The sequence below is a fragment of the Lontra canadensis genome, unplaced genomic scaffold (assembly GCF_010015895.1).
Source record: "Lontra canadensis isolate GAN:19392208 unplaced genomic scaffold, GSC_riverotter_1.0 scaffold1, whole genome shotgun sequence".
Taxonomy (NCBI): domain Eukaryota; kingdom Metazoa; phylum Chordata; class Mammalia; order Carnivora; family Mustelidae; genus Lontra; species Lontra canadensis.
In genome coordinates, this window is record NW_022630995.1 from 69314869 (window position 1) to 69335573 (window position 20705).

Consider the following 20705-nt stretch of genomic DNA (forward strand, 5'->3'; position numbering starts at 1 on the left):
TTTTACCCTGAGTTATGATGCAAGATTCTGAGCAGAGAAGTGACAGGATCTACCTTTCAAGACAGCTCCATTAAGAATAGAGTCTAAGGGGGAAGGTAGAAGGAGGGGCCCAATGTCCCAATTACTGTAACAATCCTGGCCACAGGAGGCAATGGCTAGAAATGGGAGGTAGCAGGAGGCGGCATGGACGTGGTCAGGTTAATTCCAAAAAGATAATCTTCTTTCCTTCTCTTCATACACACATATTTTTTCATTATAAATGCACAGGATATTTTTACACACAATGAAGTTGCACTTCAAAATATAAGCAATTATCAATGAAAAATGAATAATGAAACTAAGTTTCCCAAAAAGTATCCTTCTATTGTCTTGGAGTAGATAAATGCAGAGATCAATTGTGTCAATTTCTTAAACTACAAAGTAAGTTGTTTTCTGCCTACAAGAGCCCAAGTAATAGTCCTTCTATTTCCTTACCAGACTTTCAGTCCCTTCAGCATACAACCAAGAGAAGTGTTTATGGATGGTAGCTACTAATGACAAAGTGGGTCCTTGGACAGTGATTTATTAATTCTATAGTGCCAAAAGTCCCATAAATAATGATCATGAAAACACAAATAAATTTACTTTTATTAGAAGTTCTGCCCAAGTATCAACATCTCCCCTGAGAAGAACTTACATTTACAGTTGAATCCAATTACCCCTCTGCGAGACACTATAAAAGGAGTAAGTGTGGCAGTGTGTATGTGTGTGTGTGTGCATGCACACATATACACACATATATATGTACACACATATGTGTTTAAATAACCACCCCCAAGCACTAAAAACACTCCTCAAATGACAGGTTTTGTTTTGTTTTTGTTTTGTTTTGTTTTTTAGGTTTTGTTTTTACTATCACAATAAGCAGATATTATTCTGAAAAGAAATTTATCTTCTGTTAATTACAGTACTTTCTTTTTTTCTTTTTTTCAAATAATCACAAAAGTGTGCACATTTTGAAGAACTGGTAGGCTTAACAATGAGCTATCAACCATTTAGATCTCTTTATTTTCAATCTATGCTGTGACTTTGGAATGAAGAGAGGAAAAAACAGTAACAAGAAAGAAAACCAGGACCATGCAAACTCAGCAGCTCTAGTGAGAGGCTTTTCCTTGCTTGTTAATTTCTCAGGAAAAGCTAAGTCCTATTTTCTCCTGGAATATTTCTTCCTCATCTTAAAAAATGGCTAGTATTTATTGAGCATTTGTTATATGCCTGGCAATATTGTTATTGTTAATAACAATTAACAATTGTTAAGTCCTAAGACTCAATATAAATTAGCTCATTTGATTATCATAATTCACCCCATTTTAAATAAGGACATTGCAGCCAGAAATGTTAAGCAACATTTCCAAGGTCTCCCAATAGGCAACAGGCACACTGTGACTGGCAGTGTGACACAGAGACCCCTCACCCGTTATGCCACACTCCTCCCTATTTTTACAAGATTGTTCAATGATGCTCTTGTGAACTATAGCATACCTTCCTCTATGGTCTCGTCTCTTCTGTTCAACTTAATCCTTCACATTTCAGATTCACTGAAAGGGTCCTTCTGCCTTTACTCTTAACAGGATGTCATTCAATTTCTCTCCTTTTTTGAAACATGATAATTCACTTCTAAGAGAACATATTAAAAATCAGCATGTAACTGACAAGGGGCTGTAGACCATGAAGGGGCTTCATCTTTCTATTTGTTATACCATCTAATCTGCTCTGGCAACAAAATTGATAGAGCACAACTAATCTCATTTTTTTGCAATGGCCCTTCCAATAAAAACAGAAATGTAATTTTGATATGTCTGGATATGCGCATATAAATAGAAGCTGCTTACTACCCTCACCTCCATCCAGCCATCCTCTACCATAGTGACAGATGCTTAGTTTTCCCCATAATGTGTGATATTCATTTTTATCAGGTCTATTTCTCTCCGAACTTGTCTTTTGTGGGTGAGGACCTAATTGCCCTTAGATCCTGTTATTCTCTTGTCTTGTCTATATCAGCTGCTCTAATGAGCCCATGGTGACAGGAAAGAGATAATTCAGATCACTGGAGAGAAGGGCAAATAAATAGGAAGACAAAAAAAACTCTTGTGGACCATATGAAAGTCAGATGTTTTAAGGGAATTACTTTTTGCTTATCAGGACATGCTTTTCAGAGTACTCATAATTTTATTTTCTTGTGTGTTTCTTTTCTGTTGACATCTACATGTTTTTGGCCTACTAAAAGGAACATGGACTCAGGAAGCAGAAAGACTTTTAACAAAGGCTCTGCTACTCCCCTGACATGTGATCTTAAGCAACTTATTTAACTTATTTCAGCCCCAGTTTCTTCATCTATAAAATGGAGGTAAACACACATACAAAAAAGGGTGTCATAAAGAGTAAACTGAATTACGTATATAAAGCCCTTAGGACAGAGAACAGAATGTAGTATACACACATGTAAACATATACATGCTTAGTTGGTGTAAGTGATAGCTCCCTTTTCATGTTCATTCATAGTCACCTCGTATTTAATATGGATTATATACATAAATTTGGGCACACTGTATAGAGAAAAAATAACTTTTATTAGCACAGACTATATATACCCATAGACAGAAAGAATGATTTGAAGGATTAGTTCATTTGTTTAATAAAGGGAGATTTTTTTAAAAAGCCTGAAAATGCCATACTTCTAAATGAGAAGTTCTAATATTATTTCAGAAGAATTTTATTAAGTTCTGATAATTAAAAAATATAAATTAATACATATGGATGTCAAATCTAGGTCTAGACAAGTTGAAGAAGACAATATAAGCTCTAATAAAGTTTTCACATCTTGCATTGATTTCCAATAAAATAAATTTTTAGCAAAATACATTTTTTATTCATGTTTCTCACTATTTATTCAGGGATATTTCCATATGGTAAAAGATTTTTCAAGAAATACTGCTAGTGAATGCTAAAATAGGGGAAAGCTCTTTGCTTTAGATATAAACCCTTTTGTGCCAACACCTACTTTATCTGGCTATTAAAGGTCCCGTATGCAGGAGAATACTTAATACATATACCACAAGACAGTGAAAGCTCTCCCATTTATGTCAACCAAATCTACCACATTGTTTCTTTTTAGAAATGAAATACATTGTCTGCTAAGGCTTCTAGACTAACAATGGGATTGTGGGAAATTTACTCAACAATAAACCACTCATGTTCCTCATCAGCAAAACAAGATCAGACTAGATTTTTCTCCAGGGTTCTCCCAACTTTATTCACATTTATTAAACAGATACTAAACAATTATTTACTCTGTAAATATTTTACTCTGTGAAACAAAAAACAAAAAACAAAATGAACAAGCAGTATTGAAAAGGGAGTCAGAAGAGGGAGAAGGAAAAAATGAATATTCATGGCCCTTCCACAAAGGATTTATTATCAGCTAGGTACATCATTGAGGCAGCTAGGGGCTACGTATGGTTCAATCTTCTTCTCGTAAAAGAATGAAGTCGTGTCCCGGAGCCTCAGCACTCTCACTGACCATGCTGACCGTGTATGAACATCTCATAAACTGACAGCAGATGAGAAAGTGGGCATAATTTACTTTCTCTTATCACACCTTTTGTTTCTTTGTGAAATAGATCATAACACTTCTGACACACAATTATTGGTTCAGATGATTTTGGATTCAGTTTAAATAAATCACATTTAAGGGGCGCCTGGGTGGCTCAGTGGGTTAAAGCCTCTGCCTTTGGCTCAGGTCATGATCCCAGGGTCCTGGGATCGAGCCCTGCATCGGGCTCTCTGCTTAGCAGGGAGCCTGCTTCCTCCTCTCCAATCTCTCTCTGCCTGCCTCTCTACTCACTGCCTACTTGTGATCTCTGTCTGTCAAATAAATAAATAAAATCTTTTAAAAAAATAATAAATCACATTTAAATTGCTTGATTCTCATACTGGACCAGCTTCCCTGGGTGATATCCTGCTTCTAAGTCTCTAATTTCAGCAGTTTTGGGTAGAGGAGCAGCATTGACTCTGAGGTAGATGCCTGCCTTCTTAGTCCTATTATTCAGTTGCAGTGTTTGCCTGCAATTTAATTTCACCTTTCTTATTTCCAAAGTTTATGATACCCTTGCTTTTCTTTTTGATTCATTTCTTAACACATTTTACATAATGAAAAGGGAAAGCTATCCTTTCATTCTCTGATCTTTAATTTCTCCAACTCTAAAAGTTATGTTTTAAAATTAAAATGTCTTGTGATTTTTCTCTCACATAATGCAGAGTTCTTTTTATTCACAGCTCTAGAGAAGTTACCATTATTTTACTTTCCTTTCTTTGAAATCCCCTAAATGCCGTTGCAATTGCACATGGGCATAAGAATAAAGTAAAATTTGAAACATAAGCAACCTCTCTGCTGATCTTGAATATCCATTGGGAGTTTCCATTGTGTGACATAAAAATCTTAATTTATAGCAAATTTCTGTTTCTGGGAGAATGCTGGTTTTAATAGAAGAACATAGAAATGTCATGTAAATATTTGGGGCAGGGGGATGCTATATCATGAATATTCCTCTAATACATTTTACATTTGTCAGTTTATTTAAAATTGGAATTAATGCAATTATAACAAAGATACAGACTTTCAAAAGAAAAAGAATCAAGCTGCCTACTAATGTCACAGAAACCTGATGACTTCTCATGTAACCAAACACACAAAGTTGTTTTACAAATTTAATGGTGTCTAATATGTTCATTGAATTTCTATAATTTCCTCTTTTAAAAAGTCTATTTTATCATTGTTGTTTCATTTTATATACATTTATTTGTGTGAAAACTAAGAACTTGAACTTTTTTCTCTTTTTTGCAAGTTACTTCTTTCTGACCTCTTACTCTGTAATCCTCAAACCATCTGCTTTCTCACATCAGTTTTTTTTTTTCCCCCACACAGGAAGAAATAAATCAGTTCCACATTCTTTTTCTTTTAAATTTGCCTGCTGGAATCAAATTGAAATCATAATTGGAGTTCAAACTTCTTTTAAAATATAAAACAAAACCACTGTTTGAAATATGATTATAAAATAATATTCTAGATTTTAAACTTTAATTTTATTTATTTTTTGTAAAATTGGTTCCATACTCTATAATAGTTAGACTTAGGAGGTAATAAATAGAAAGAGGTAGCTTAAATTTTAAAAATAGCACATTTTATTTTTATAAGATTTATAGTATCAAATTTCTGTCAAAACATTCCATAATGAGTTCAATGATCCCACATTAATCACAAAGAGTTAAAACAGTCATGCTCTAACACCGATAATTAACTAAACTAATATATGTGTTTTTCAGTATCAATCAACTTATGAAATACAGACATGACATTTTGTTTTCAGAATCACCAGTTGAGAGATGCCTGGGTGGCTCAGTTGGCTGAGCATCTGCCTTCGGCTCAGGTCATGATCCCACAGTCTTGGGATCAAGTCCCCCACCAGGCTCCTTGCTCAGCAGGAAGCCTGCTTCTCCCTCTGCCTCTGCCTGCTGCTCCCCCTTCTTATGCATGCTTGTTCTCCCTCCCTGACAAATAAGTAAATAAAATCTTAAAAAAAAAAAATCTACAGGGGGCAAAATTAAGTTATACCTGAGACCCTTAAGGGGCCACAACACAGTGACAAGTGTGCTTTATCACTATTAAGTCACCAAGGCAGATGGACCACACTATCCTCCTGCAAGTTTACCTCAGAACTATATACACTTTCTCTAAGGCTCTAAACCTGGAAACTTCCCTTTTCTCAGCAAATTAATGTCAAATCTAATTTGTTGGTCAAAGAATAATTCTAAAACAAATTACATAAGTATTAGGCCACACCACACAAAGATAATAAAGAAAATTTTTAAATGAAGAAAACAGCCATATTCTACTTTAATACAAACACTAGAGATCAAACAAGGAGTCCATCTAAAGACCATGAAAACTCAAGATAAAGGATTTGCTTACAGAGCCCAGCCACCATAAAAATTGCACATCACTGCTATGCCTCTATGTTTGGCCCAGAATATGTAGAAATTTCTATTCTCTGATACTATACCTACAAAGAGATTGCAGTCATTTAAGTGACATTGTATGGAACATTGGCCTGCAAGTTTCCTCACCAACAATTTCATACATGGTCCTAAATGGACACATATCACTTCAGCTCACAAGTCATTGGCCAGGATTACTCAATCTAGGCACTGTTAACATTTCAGCCAGATAATTTCTCATTGTGCATTTTAGGATGCTTAGCAGTATCCCTGGCTTCTACCCATTAGTGCCAGTAGCGCCTCCCTGAACCCCAGTATGCCAGGCAAAAATGTCTTCAGACATTGCCAAACGTACCCAGGATTGGAATAGAGAGTATGCACCAAATTGCCCTTGGATGACAACCACTACATTAGCTAAATTGGTCACATGGTCTAACCTAAACATTTGAGGCCAAGAAGTGCAATTCTACTATATATCTGGAAGGCAAGGAAGCAGAAGTACTTCATGACTATTTCAAAAACTATTTCAATATAGCAATGATTCTCAAACTTTAGTGTTCATAGGGGTACCTGAGTGGCGCTGTTAGTTAGGGTCTGACTCTTGATTTCAGCTTAGGTCACGATCTTGGGGTCATGAGCTCAAGCCCATGTCAGGCTCTGTACTCAGCACAGAGTCTGTCAGTACTTCTCCCTCTGCTCCCCCCTCTCCCACCCCACTCGAGCTCTCTCTATCTCTGTCTGTCTCTCTCAAATCAATTAACTAATAAAACCTTTTAAAAATATTTAGTGCTTTTAAAAATCACTCTGGCAACTTTTTCTGTTTTAAATGCTTGGGTACCAACCTTAGAAATTCTAATTCTCAAGACCCAGGTAACTGCTTATCAAGCACATAAGATGACATCATTAGATAGAAGCAGGCAGAGGATCTCACTCTGATATTGCACTTAGAAGACCTGATTAAGGACAGTCAACTGCTTTTCAAAGAGAAGGAAATGGATATTGGTATCAGCTTCTACAGCACAGCCTTTAGAACTTTTGCCATGTATAGTGAATTATACTGTTTATTCATTTAACAAATATGTTATTTTAGCCTAGAAACACCACAGCAAACAAAACCCACAAATATCTCTACCTTCATCAATTTTATGTTAGTAAGTTCAACAATTCTCAACAATTCCTTCCTTCCTTCTCTACTTCCTTCTTTCCATCCTCTTTCAATTTTTTCTTTTGCTTTTTTCCTAATTTTACAGTCCTAAATAATAAATTCTCAAGAGATTAGTTCATGTAAATGCCAGATAGACTGAATGAATAACTGGATTTAAGTAACTGGGTTTTCTTTTCCTTATTTATTTTGTATATTTCTGCATTTTCTTTATATCCTAATTTAATTAAAAACTTTTTCTTACTGTTTTTCTTTCTTTGAAAAGGTAAGCTTTTGGATAAGTTAACATTTCTTTAACTTTCTTTTAAGGGCACTGATTTTCTTCTGAATTGTTTTGGCTATATCCTATTTGTTTTCATAAATTTAAATGATATTATTTTATATAATTTTTGTAATCTTCATTTTAATTCTCCCTCCTTCCTAGGAATTGTTTAAGAAATGTATGTTTAATTCTCAGATCATTATATCTATTATTTGTCTTTTAATGTTGTGAAGAATTTTTACCTAATTGCTTTGAGACCAGAAAATATTGTCTGTAAAATTTCTTGTTTTTAAATGTATTAATATTGGGATGCCTGGGTGGCTCAGTGGTTTAAAGCCTCTGCCTTCGGCTCAGGTCATGATCTCAGGGTCCTGGGATTGAGCCCCAAATCAGGCTCTCTGCTCAGTGGGGAGCCTGTTTCCTCCTCTTGTTCTCTGCCTACCTGTGATCTCTATCAAATAAAATATTTTAAAAATAAATTAATTAATTAGTTAATTAATATCTATAGCCAAATCTATGGTCATTTTTGTATGGGTAGCTGAACTGATGACACAGTCAAAGAACTTGATGGTGGTTCATTTAATTTGTTTATTTTCTGATATTAATCTCTGTTAACATTTGCATCTGTGTCAATGCATATTGTATAAATTTTCTCCCTTTATCATAGTTAACCAGTGACTTGGCTATTTTTAAGAGACAGCTTTTGATCAAGAGAGGAGGCTGAGAAAATGAGAAGTAAGAGGACCCTAAGATCACCTCCTCCCACAAATATGAATAGATAATACTCACACCAGAATAATTAATCCAGAAAATGACACAAAGACTGGCAGAACAAACTCCACAACTAAACAAAAAGCAGAGACATGGTGCAGAGTAAAACCAACCACAGCAATGTGTGGAGGGGGGAAGGAGCCTTGAGCATGAAGAGGAGAGAAAAACAGACTATCACACCAGGAAACCAGCATGGGGAACACAGATCGTTGTAACATTTGGCTTTGAAAGCAAGAGAGGCAGGCTAGAGGAAACAGAGAAACAAATTAGCTACCTGGAAGACAGGGTAACAGAAAGTAATCAAGCTGAGCAGGGGAGAAGAAAAGAAGTTATGCAAAATAAGAACGGACTTAGAGAACACAGTGATTCCATCAAGCATAATAATATTCACATGATAGGGATTCCAGAAGAAGGAGAGAAAAGGAGACAGAAAATTTGTTTGAAAAATATAGCTAAAAACTTCCCTAATCTGGGGAAGGAAACAGATCCAGACTCAGTAGGTATAGAGATCCCCCAACAAAATCAACCCAAGGAGATCCACACCAAAATATACAGCAATTAAAATGGCAAAAAGTAATGAAAAAGAAAGATTTTTTTTTTTAAAGCAGCAAGAAAAAAGAAGACAGTTACATACAAGGAAAAGCCCATAAAGCTTTCAGTGGATTCTACAGGAGAACCTCTGCAGGCCAGAAGGGAGGGACATGATATATTCAAAGTGTTGATGGAAAAACTCTGCAGCCAAGAATATGCTATCCAGCAGGGCTATCCTTCAGAATAGAGAAGATAAAGATTTTTCTTAGACAAACAAAAGCTAAAGGAGTTCATGACACTAAACTAACCCCACAAAAAATTGTTAAGGGGAAGTCTTTGAGTAGAAAAACCATAAGTAAGAGTATGAAAAGTGGAAAACAAAAAAGCAGTAACAATAAATATATCTGTAAGAACGAGCCAAGTAATTCACAAAATAAAAGGCTGTAAAATATCACACCATATACCTAAACTGTGAGTGGAGAGGGGAGAGAGAGCAAAGAATGGGTTCAAACTTAAGTGACCATCAATTTAACTAAACTGCTATATGCAGAAGATATTATATACAAACCTAGTGGTAACCACACATCAAAAACAGTAATAGATATGCAAAGAATAAAGAGAAAGGCATCCAAGTATATCACTAAAGAAAGCCAGCAAACAATGAAAGAGAACTAGAGAAAAAAGCCTCAGAGGAAAACTACAAAAACAACTACTAACAAGAAACACAATAGCAATAGATTCATCTCTATCAATAATCACTTTTAATGTAAGCGGACTAAATGCTTCAACTAAAAGACATCCGGTGATGGAAAGAATTAAAAAACAAGACCTATCTATGTGCTGCCTACAAGAGACTCATTTCAGACAAGACAATCTGCATAAACACACATGCAGATTGAAAGTGAGGGGATGGAGAAACATTTATCATGCAAATAGATGCCAAAAGAAAGCCAGATAGCAATATTTAACGTTGGAAAAAATAGACTTTAAAACAAAGACTGTTTCAAGAGACAAAGAAGGACACTATATAATAATAAAAAAAAGCAATTCAACAAGAAGGTGTAACTACAGTAAATACGTATGCACCCAACATGGAAGCAGCTAAATACATGAAGAGTTAAAAACAAACATAAATGAACCAATCAATAGTAACACAGCAATAGTAGAGGACTTTACCACCCCACTTACATTAATGGACAGATCCTCCAAACAGAAAATCAACAAGAAAATGGTAACTTTGAATGACACACTTGACCAGATGGATTTAACAGATATATTCAGAATGTTCTGTCCTAAAACAGCAGAATACACATTCTTTCCACGTGCACACAGAACATTCTCCAGAATAGATCATATATTAGGCCAAAAAACAAATCCTAACAAATTTTAAAAAATCAAAGCCATACCATGCATCTTTAATGAACACAATGAATAAAACTAGAAATGAATCACAAGAAAAATATGGGAAGAGCACAAATAGGTTAAAAAACATGCTACTAAAAAATGGGTCGACCAAAAATCAAAGAAGAAATAAAAAATTACATGGAGAGAAATGAAAATCAAAATGGGTCAAAAATCTCTGAGATGCAGCAAAAGTTTTTAAGAAAAAAGTTTATAGCAATGCAGGCCTACCCAAAGAAGCAAAAAAAAATCTCAAATAAATTAACCTTAAAGAAAAACAAGAACAAACAAAACCCCAAAGAAGCAGAAGGAAGAAAATAATAAAGAGAAGAAATGAGAAGAAGAAAATAATGATATAGAAACTAAAAAAAAAAAAAAAAAGTAGAACACGAATGAAACCAGCACCTTGTTCTTCAAGAAGATCAACAAAATTGATAAACCTCTAGCCAGACACATTAAAAAGCTGGGGGTGGGGAGGTGTGTGACTGAAATAAACAAAATCACAAATGAGAGAGGAGAAATAACAACCAACACTACAGAAATACAAATGATTGTAAAAGAATATTATGAAAAAATTATATGCGAACAACTTGGACAACCCAGAAGAAATGGTTAAATTCCTAGAAACATATAACCTACTAAAACTGAAGTAGCAATGAAATCGAATCAGTAATCAAAAAACTCCTAACAAACAGAAGTCCAGGGCCAGATAGCTTCACAAGTGAAAACTATATTTAAAGAAGAGTTAATACCTATTTTCTCAAACAATTGCAAAAAATAGAAGAGGAAGGAAAAGTTCCAAATTCATTCTATGACACCAGCATTACCTCGATATGAAAGCCAGATAAGTCACACACACACACACACACACACACACACACACAGAGGGGTGCCTGGGTGGCTAAGTGGGTAAAGCCCCTGCCTTCGGCTTAGGTCATGATCTCAGGGTCCTGGGATTGAGCCCCACATTGGGCTCTCTGCTCAGGAGGGAGCCTGGTTCCCCCTCTCTCTCTGCCTATTTGTGATCTCTCTCTCTCTCTCTCTCTGTCAAATAAATAAATAAATAATCTTTAAAAAAAAAAAAAAAAACTGCAGGCCAGTTTCTCTGATGAACATAGATGCAAAAATCCTCAACAATATCAGCAAACCAAATCCAACAATACATATTAAAAATCAATCTGCCACAATCAAGTGGATTTATTCTAGGGATTCAAAGGTGATTCAATAGGCATAAATCAATCAACATGATGCATCACATCAATAAGAGAAAAGATAAAAATCACTGATCATTTCACTAGATGCAGAAAAAGTATCTGACAAAGTATAACATCTAAAAACATCTATTCATGATTAAAACACTCAATAAGGTAGATCTAGAGGGAACATACCTCAACATAATAAAGACCTTAAATGAAAACCCACAGTAAACTTCATACTCAATGGAGTAAAACTGAGGGCTCTTTTCCTGAGGTCAGAGAAAAGACAGAGATGTCCACTCTCACCACTTCTATTGAATGTAGTAGACGTCCTAGCCATAGCAATCAGACAACTAAAGGAAATAAAAGTCATCCAAGTTGTTAAGGAAAAAGTAAAACTTTCACTATTCATATTCAATTATTCAATATTTTCACTATTCACAGATAACAGAAAACCTGAAAGACTCCACCAAAAAACTGCTAGAACTGATAAAAGAATTCAGTAAGATCACAGGATACAAAATTAATATACTAGAAATCCACTGCATTTCTATACACTAATAAAGGAGCAGAAAGAGAAATTAAGAAACAAATCCCGTTTATAATTGCACTTAATAAAATACATAGGAATAAACCTAACCAAAGAGGTGAAAAACATATACTCTGAAAACTATAAAGATTGATGAAAGAAATTAAAAATGACAATGAAATGGAAAAGACATCCCATGCTCATGGGTTGAAAGAACAAATGTTGTTAAAACGTCTATACTATCCAAAGCACTCTACAAATTCGATGCATTCCCTATCAAAATACCAATAGCATTTTTCACAGAACTAGAAAAAGAATCCTAAAATTTGCATGGGCCAAAAACCCCCAAATAACCAAGCAACCTGAAAAAAAAAAAAAAAAAAAACTGGAGGTAAAACAGGGTGCCTGGATGGCTCAGTCAATTAAACATCTGCCTTCAGCTCAGGCCATGATCTCTGGGTCCTGGGATGGAGCCCTGTGTTGGGCTTCCGGCTCATCAAGAAGTCTGCTTCTCCCTCTGCCCTTCCCCCCACTCATATGTTCTCTCTCTCAAATAAAAAAAATAAATAAACTTAAAAAAAAAACTGGAGGTATCACAATTCCAGACTTCAAGTTATATTTCAAAGCTGTAGTAATCAAAACATTATGGTACTGGCACAAAAATAGACACACAGATCAACAGAACAGAGCTGAAAGCCCAGAAATAACCTACAATTATATGGTCAATTATTCTTTGACACAGGAGATAAGAATAAGCAATGGGGGGGAAAAGTCTCTTCAACAAACACTGCAAAGAAAACTGGATACCTACATGCAAAAGAACGAAACTGAATCACTTTCTTACCCCATACACAAAAATAAACTCAAAATGGATTAAGGACCTAAATATGAGACCTGAAACCATAAAAATCCTAGAAGAGAGCACAGACAGTATTTCTCTGACATTGGTCATAGCAACATCTTTCTACATATGTTGAGGGAGGCAAGGGAAACAAAAACAAAAATCGACCACTGGGACTACACTGAAATAAAAAGCTTCTGCAGAGCAAAGGAAATAACCAAGAAAACTAAAAGATAAAAGAGAAGATATTTACAAATGACATATTTGATAAAGGGTTAGGTTAGGCTGCAAAATATATAAAGAATTTATACAACTCAACACCAAAAAACAAAATCCAATTTGAAATGGGCAGAATCGGGTACTTGGGTGGATCAGTGGGCTGGGCCTTTGCTTTTAGCTCAGGTCATGATCTTGGGGCCCTAGGAACTAGCCCCGCATCGGGCTCCCTGCTCAGTAGGGAGTCTGCTCCCTGCCCCCTCTGCCTGCCTCTCCGCTTACTGTCAAATAAATAAATAAAGTCTTTGAAAAAAAATGAAATTAAATTAAAATAAAAATGGGCAGAAGACATGAGCAGACATTTTTCTAAAGACATCCAGATGTCCAACAGATACATGAAAAAATGTTCAACATCATTGATCATTGGGAAATACATATCAAAACTACAATGAGATATTACTTCACACCTGTCACAATGGCTAAAACAAAACAACTCAAGAAACAAGTGTTGGTGAGGATGTGGAGAAAAGGAATCCTAATGTACTGTTGTTGGGAATGTAATCTGGTGCAGCCAATGTATAAGACAGTATGGAGGTTCCTCAAAAAATTAAAAATAAAATTACTCTATGATCCAGAATACAAAAATACTAACTCAAAGGGATATATGCATCCCTATGTTTATTGCAGCCAAATTATAGAACCATCCCAAGTGTCCCTTGACAGGTGAATGGAAAAAGAAGTGGTACATACACACACACACACACACACACACACACACACACACACACACACACGAATATTATTCTGCCGTAAAAAAGAACAAAATCTTGCCATTTGCAATAATGTGGATGACTTGAGGAAGTACAGTGCTTAGCAAAATAAGCCAGCAAGAGAAAGACAGGGGTGCCTGGGTGGCTCAATCCTTTGGGTGTCTGCCTTTGGCTCAGGTCGTGGTCTCCGGGTCCTAGGATCCAGCCCTGTATTGAGCTCTTGACTCAGCAGGGAGTCTGCTTCTCCCTCTCCCTCTGCCTCTCTACGTTCTTGTTTTCTCTCTGACTCTGTCTCTCTCTCAAATGAATAAATAAAATCTAAAAAAAAAGAAAGAGAGAGAAAGAGAAAGACAAACGCCATATGACTTCATTCATACATGGAATTTAAGAAACAAAATAAACAAAGGGAAAAAAAGAGACAAACCAAAAAACAGATTCTTAACTATATAGAACAGATTGTTTCCAGAGGGGAAGTGAGTGGGGGGATGATTGCAATAGGTAACAGATTAAGAGCACACTGATGTTAATGAGCACTTAGTAAAGTACAGAACTGCTGAATCACTATATTGTACATTTAAAACCTATATAACACTTTGTGTTAATTACACTGACATTAAAACTAAAAAATTAAGAAATTTTAAAAATTTAAGAGACTTTTGATTTTACATATTACTTCTGTTTTTACCATTTTTATCTCCATCATTGTTTTGCTCCAATTCATTTTGTTGGTCCTATTCATACTACTTGAGTCAGATAATCCTTTTGTTATTTTACTTTTTTTTTATTAATATTAGCAGTCCATAGAATTTCCTTATAATGTTTAAATTATCATTATTTTCCATATATTTTTATCTTACCTTTTTAAGAGTTAAGAGACTTTTTTTTATTTTCCACAACAAAAAGAACTTTTGTTTTATAATTTTGTTAAGTTCTAGTTTTATTGGAATGTGACTACTGAATGTCATCTCTTCTACTGCTACCCTTTTGAATTTAATAACTTTTTCTTAATGACCAGGTATATTGTTACTTTTTGTGAGTGTTATTTATGTAAATGCTTAGGAAACAGAGATTGATATTCTCTGGGTTGTTTCCTTTTATTTTTCTTTTCAAGACTGAAATACTTTTTATTTCCTTTACAATGAAGTAACAGTTTATCAAGTATAAAATTATTGGGGAACTCTTATTTCCTTGATGACATTGTTCTAGTACTTCTAGAATAGACAGTGAGACCATCATCCACAAAAGGAGAGATAAAACTTAAAATCCAAACTAAAGGGAATAGTTATGTATCATATGAAAGATCAGCAGTCTCCAGAGTATGTTAACAGACCAAAATCTCACAACATATTATTCAAAATCCCCAGGGTATAATCCAAAATTATCTAACACATAAAGAACCATGAAAATGTGACCACCTCTCCAGGGAAAGGAAAACTAACATATGCCAATACCAAGGTGACACAGAATGCTGGAACTATCAGAAAAACATTTTTAGTTATTTGTTTATTTAAAGATTTTGTTTTTTAATAATCTCTACACCCAACATGGGGCCTGAATTTACAACCTTAAGATCAAAAGTCCCATGCTCTACTAACTGAGCCAGCCAGGCACCCCCTGGAAAACATTTTAAAACAGTCATTACAACCATGGTCATTATACAAATGTTAAATTCTACTGAAATGAAAAAATATAAGATTTCTTCAGAGAAAAAAAAATTATAATGAGCCGCAAAGGAAAATTTGAGAAGTAAAAACCACAATACCTGAAATAAAAATTTTACTACATGGGCCCAATAACTAAATGAAAATAACAGAGGACAGAGTAAGTGAAAATCAATACACACCAATAGGATTTTTGTCCCATGTCAAAAATACTAAGAAAAAAAAAAAAAGGAAACTAAGAGAATCAATGGCCACCAGATCTGCTATAAAAGAAAGGCTGCAAAAGTTCTTCAGACTAAAGAAAATTATATAAGAGGGAAAAATGAAACTTCAGTAATGAAAGAAGAGCAACAGAAATGGAAAATAATCTGAGTAACTATAATAGACTATGTTTAGCATCCTAAATACTTTAAATATATACAAGTATTCAAAACAATATTTATAACATTGGTTGAAATTTTTAATTTTTATTTTTTATAAACATATAATGTATTTTTATCCCCAGCGGTACAGGTCTGTGAATCGCCAGATTTACACAATTCATAGCACTCACCATAGCACATACCCTCCCCAATGTCCATAACCCCACCCCCCCAAACCCCCTCCTCCCAGCAACCCTTAGTTTGTTTTCTCAGATTAAGAGTCACTTATGGTTTGTCTCCCTCCCAATCCCATCTTGTTTCATTCATTCTTCTCCTACCCCCTTAACCCCCCATGTTGCATCTCCACTTCCTCATATCAGGGAGATCATATGATAGTTGTCTTTCTCCAATTGACTTATTTCGCTAAGAATGATACCCTCTAGCTCCATCCACGTCATCGCAAATGGCAAGATTTCTTTTTTTTTGATGGCTGCATAGTTTTCCATTGTGTATATATATCACATCTTCTTTATCCATTCATCTGTTGATGGACATCTAGGTTTTTTCCATAGTTTGGCTATTGTAGACATTGCTGCTATAAACATTCGGGTACACTTGCCCCTTTGGATCACTACGTTTGTATCTTTAGGGTAAATACCCAGTAGTGCAATTGCTGGGTCATAGCGTAGTTCTATTTTCAACATTTTGAGGAACCTCCAAGCTGTTTTCCAGAGTGGTTGCACCAGCTTGCATTCCCACCAACAGTGTAGGAGGGCTCCCCTTTCTCCGCATCCTCGCCAGCATCTGTCATTTCCTGACTTGTTAATTTTAGCCATTCTGTCTGGTGTGAGGTGATATCTCCTTGTGGTTTTGATTTGTATTTCCCTGATGCCAAGTGATGTGGAGCACTTTTTCATATGTCTGTTGGCCATCTGGATGTCTTCTTTGCAGAAATGTCTGTTCATGTCTTCTGCCCATTTCTTGATTGGATTATTTGTTCTTTGGGTGTTGAGTTTGCTAAGTTCTTTATAGATTTTGGACACTAGCCCTTTATCTGATATGTCGTTTGCAAATATCTTCTCCCATTCTGTCAGTTGTCTTTTGGTTTTGTTAACTGTTTCCTTTGCTGTGCAAAAGCTTTTGATCTTGATAAAATCCCAATAGTTCATTTTTGCCCTTGCTTCCCTTGCCTTTGGCGATGTTCCTAGGAAGATGTTGCTGCGGCTGAGGTCGAAGAGGTTGCTGCCTGTGTTCTCCTCAAGGATGTTGATGGATTCCTTTCTCACATTGAGGTCCTTCATCCATTTTGAGTCTATTTTCGTGTGTGGTGTAAGGAAATGATCCAATTTCATTTTTCTGCATGTGGCTGTCCAATTTTCCCAACACCATTTATTGAAGAGGCTGTCTTTTTTCCATTGGACATTCTTTCCTGCTTTGTCGAAGATTAGTTGACCATAGAGTTGAGGGTCTATTTCTGGGCTCTCTATTCTGTTCCATTGATCTATGTGTCTGTTTTTGTGCCAGTACCATGCTGTCTTGATGATGACAGCTTTGTAATAGAGCTTGAAGTCCGGAATTGTGATGCCACCAACTCTGGCTTTCTTTTTCAATATTCCTTTGGCTATTCGCGGTCTTTTCTGGTTCCATATAAATTTTAGGATTATTTGTTCCATTTCTTTGAAAAAAATGGATGGTACTTTGATAGGAATTGCATTAAATGTGTAGACTGCTTTAGGTAGCATAGACATTTTCACAATATTTGTTCTTCCAATCCAGGAGCATGGAACATTTTTCCATTTCTTTGTGTCTTCCTCAATTTCTTTCATGAGTACTTTATAGTTTTTTGAGTATAGATTCTTAGCCTCTTTGGTTAGGTTTATTCCTAGGTATCTTATAGTTTTGGGTGTAATTGTAAATGGGATTGACTCCTTAATTTCTCTTTCTTCTTATTGTTGGTGTAGAGAAATGCGACTGATTTCTGTACATTGATTTTATATCCTGACACTTTACTGAATTCCTGTATAAGTTCTAGCAGTTTTGGAGTGGAGTCTTTTGGGTTTTCCAACATTGGTTGAATTTTTAATGTTACAATATATAACATCCAACTCTAACATATGTCGAGAAAGGGGCCTAAGTGATTTAAGATTTTAGGGGAATGGAGGAATGGGCAAAATGGGTCAAAGAAAGTGAGAGGTACAGGCTTCCAGTTATGGAATGAAGAAGTCATAGGGATGAAAGGTACAGCACAGGGAATATAGTCAATGCTATGTAATAGCAATATATTGCCATTACTTATGTACATATATATTGTATATACATATATATTACTATATAGCAATGACATAGTGTATAGACTTGTCAAATCATTAAGTTGTACACTTAAAACTAACGTAACATTGTGTGTCATCTATACTTCAATAAACAAGCAAACAATTTTAGAGGTTAACAGGAATTAGTATATTTTAGTATATCATTTTATGTAAATAAATTATAATCAATAAAATATCTATGCAATATAAAAAAAGAAAGGTTTCTACATTTAATACAAGTGCTAAATATTCCTATGTTTAATACAGGTCTTAGTAGACTATGAAATGTTAGGATTGATTAATGTAAAACCTAGAGCAACTTCTTACAAAAATTACAATATTTAGTTAGAAATCCAAGAGATTAATTGAAATAGGATACAGTAAGTATTCTAGTAATCCAAAAGAATGCAAGAAAGGAGAACAGAGAAACAGAAAACAAATAATAAAATGTAAAACCTAAATGTGATTTTTTATCAATAGTCCTAGAGCATGTAAAAGGGAGAAACAAAAAAATTAAAAGACAGAGATCATCAAATTAGATAAAAATACAGGATCCAAGTATATGTTGACTCCAAAAATTTACAAAATTGTAATGATACAGGTAGGTTAAAAATACAAGAAAGAAAAATAGATACCATACAAACAATTCATGTATTAATATCAGAGCTAAGAAAATTACCAGAAAAAGAAATAAAGATTTTACATAAAGGTAAAGAGGCTAATTCATCCTAAAGACATACAAATCTACATGCATATGCACCTAACAATGGAGCTCCCGGAAACATGAAATAAAAACTGACAGAAACGATAAAAGAAAAGAGAAAATGAAAACTCCACAGTTATAATCAGAAATATTAACACTCCTTTTTCGCTAATTGTTAGAACAAGAAGACAAAAAGTGAGCAAGGATATAAAAAAATCTGAATACCAGTATCAATCAATTTGGCCTATTTGATATTTATAAAAGATTCTAATGACAATAAAATACACATTATTTTCAATTACAGTTAGGTTTTTAACAACATCAGCCACATTCTGACACTATAAAAAAAACAAATGAATGAATGCATGAGTATTTGAATTAGTAAAGTCTTAAAAAATTTAAGAGAATTTAAGCAATTCAAAATATATATCATTTCATACATAAATTCGTTTGACTGAACAAAAGAAATTAAACTAAATATTAAAAATAAAAAGATACTTGGAAAATATACACATATTTGAATATTTTAAAACACACTTCTAAATGACTCATGGATAAAAAGCAAGTCTCAAAGGAATTAGAAACTATTTTGGAATGCATAAAAATGAAAATAAAATATATCAAAATTTGTATGATACAGCTAAACAGTTATAGTATTAAATACTCACATTAGGGGGAAGAAGTCAAGAAGGTGGAGAAGTAGCAGGCTGAGAAGACATCAGGTAGCAGGAGATCAGCTAGATAGTTTATCAAACCATTCCAAACACCTACAAATATAACAGGATATTGAAGAGAAGAAGAGCAACAATTCTAGAAACAGAAAATCGACCACTTTCTGAAAGGTAGGACCAATGGAGAAGTGAATCTAAGGAGATGGGAAGATACACTGCAGGGGGAGGGCCTGGCTCCCAGCAAGCAGCAGAGCAATGGAAGCAGAAAATCAGAACTTTTAAAAGTCTGCTCCACTGAGGGACATCGCTCCAGAGGCTAAGCCAGGATGAAGCCTGGACAGCATGGTCTCAGGTCCCGTAGGGTCACAAAAGGATTGGGGGTGTCTGAGTGTCACGGAGCTCGCAGACATTAGAGGGAGGAAGCCGGCTACAGAGATGGAGCCGAGGAGTGGGCTCTCAACTCCGGGTTACTGTAAATTGTGATCCGTGGCACAGTCAGACCACTGCTCTATGAGCGAGACCCCACGTGATCCGGGGAGACCCCCCCTGGAAGAGCGGAGGGATCTGTGGGGTTTGGAGACTCCAGGTGAGGCTGTGTGCCAGAGACAGAGATGCTTGCTCACAGGATGGGTGAGTTTGGAGCATGGCTGGAGTCCAGGGAGACGGGAGTGATTGAGCACTTTTTTCTGAGGGCGCACTGAGAAGTGGGGCTCCGAGCTTTCGGCTCCTCCAGGCTGGAGATTGGGAAGCCGCCATTTTCATTCCCGTCCTCCGGAACTCTACGGAAAGTGTTCAGGGAACAAAAGCTCCCAAAAGTGAACCCGAGCAGATTTCTTAGCCTGGCCCCTGGTAAGGGCGGTGCAATTCCGCCTTGGGCAGACACTTGAGAATCACTACAACAGGCCCCTCCCCAAGAAGATCAGCAAGAAATCCAGCCAAGACCAACATCACTTACCAAGGAGAACAGTGGAATTCCAGAGGAGGAGAAAGCAAAGCATGGAATTCATGGCTTCTCCTCATGATTCTTTAGTCTTACAAAGTTAACTAATCTTTTAATTTAATTTTTTTTATGCTTAAATTCTTTTAACTCTTACTCTTTCCTCTTTTAACGTTTAACTAGTTTCTTAACCTTTCTTAACTAGTTTCTTAACCATTCATTAAAAAAAATCTTTTTTGAACCTTCATTATTATAGTCATATTTTATCCTTCATTGTATCTAACTTTATTTTTTGTATGCACATTGGGTTTTTTCTAAAAAAATTTGGGATACTTCTTCTAATAGATCGA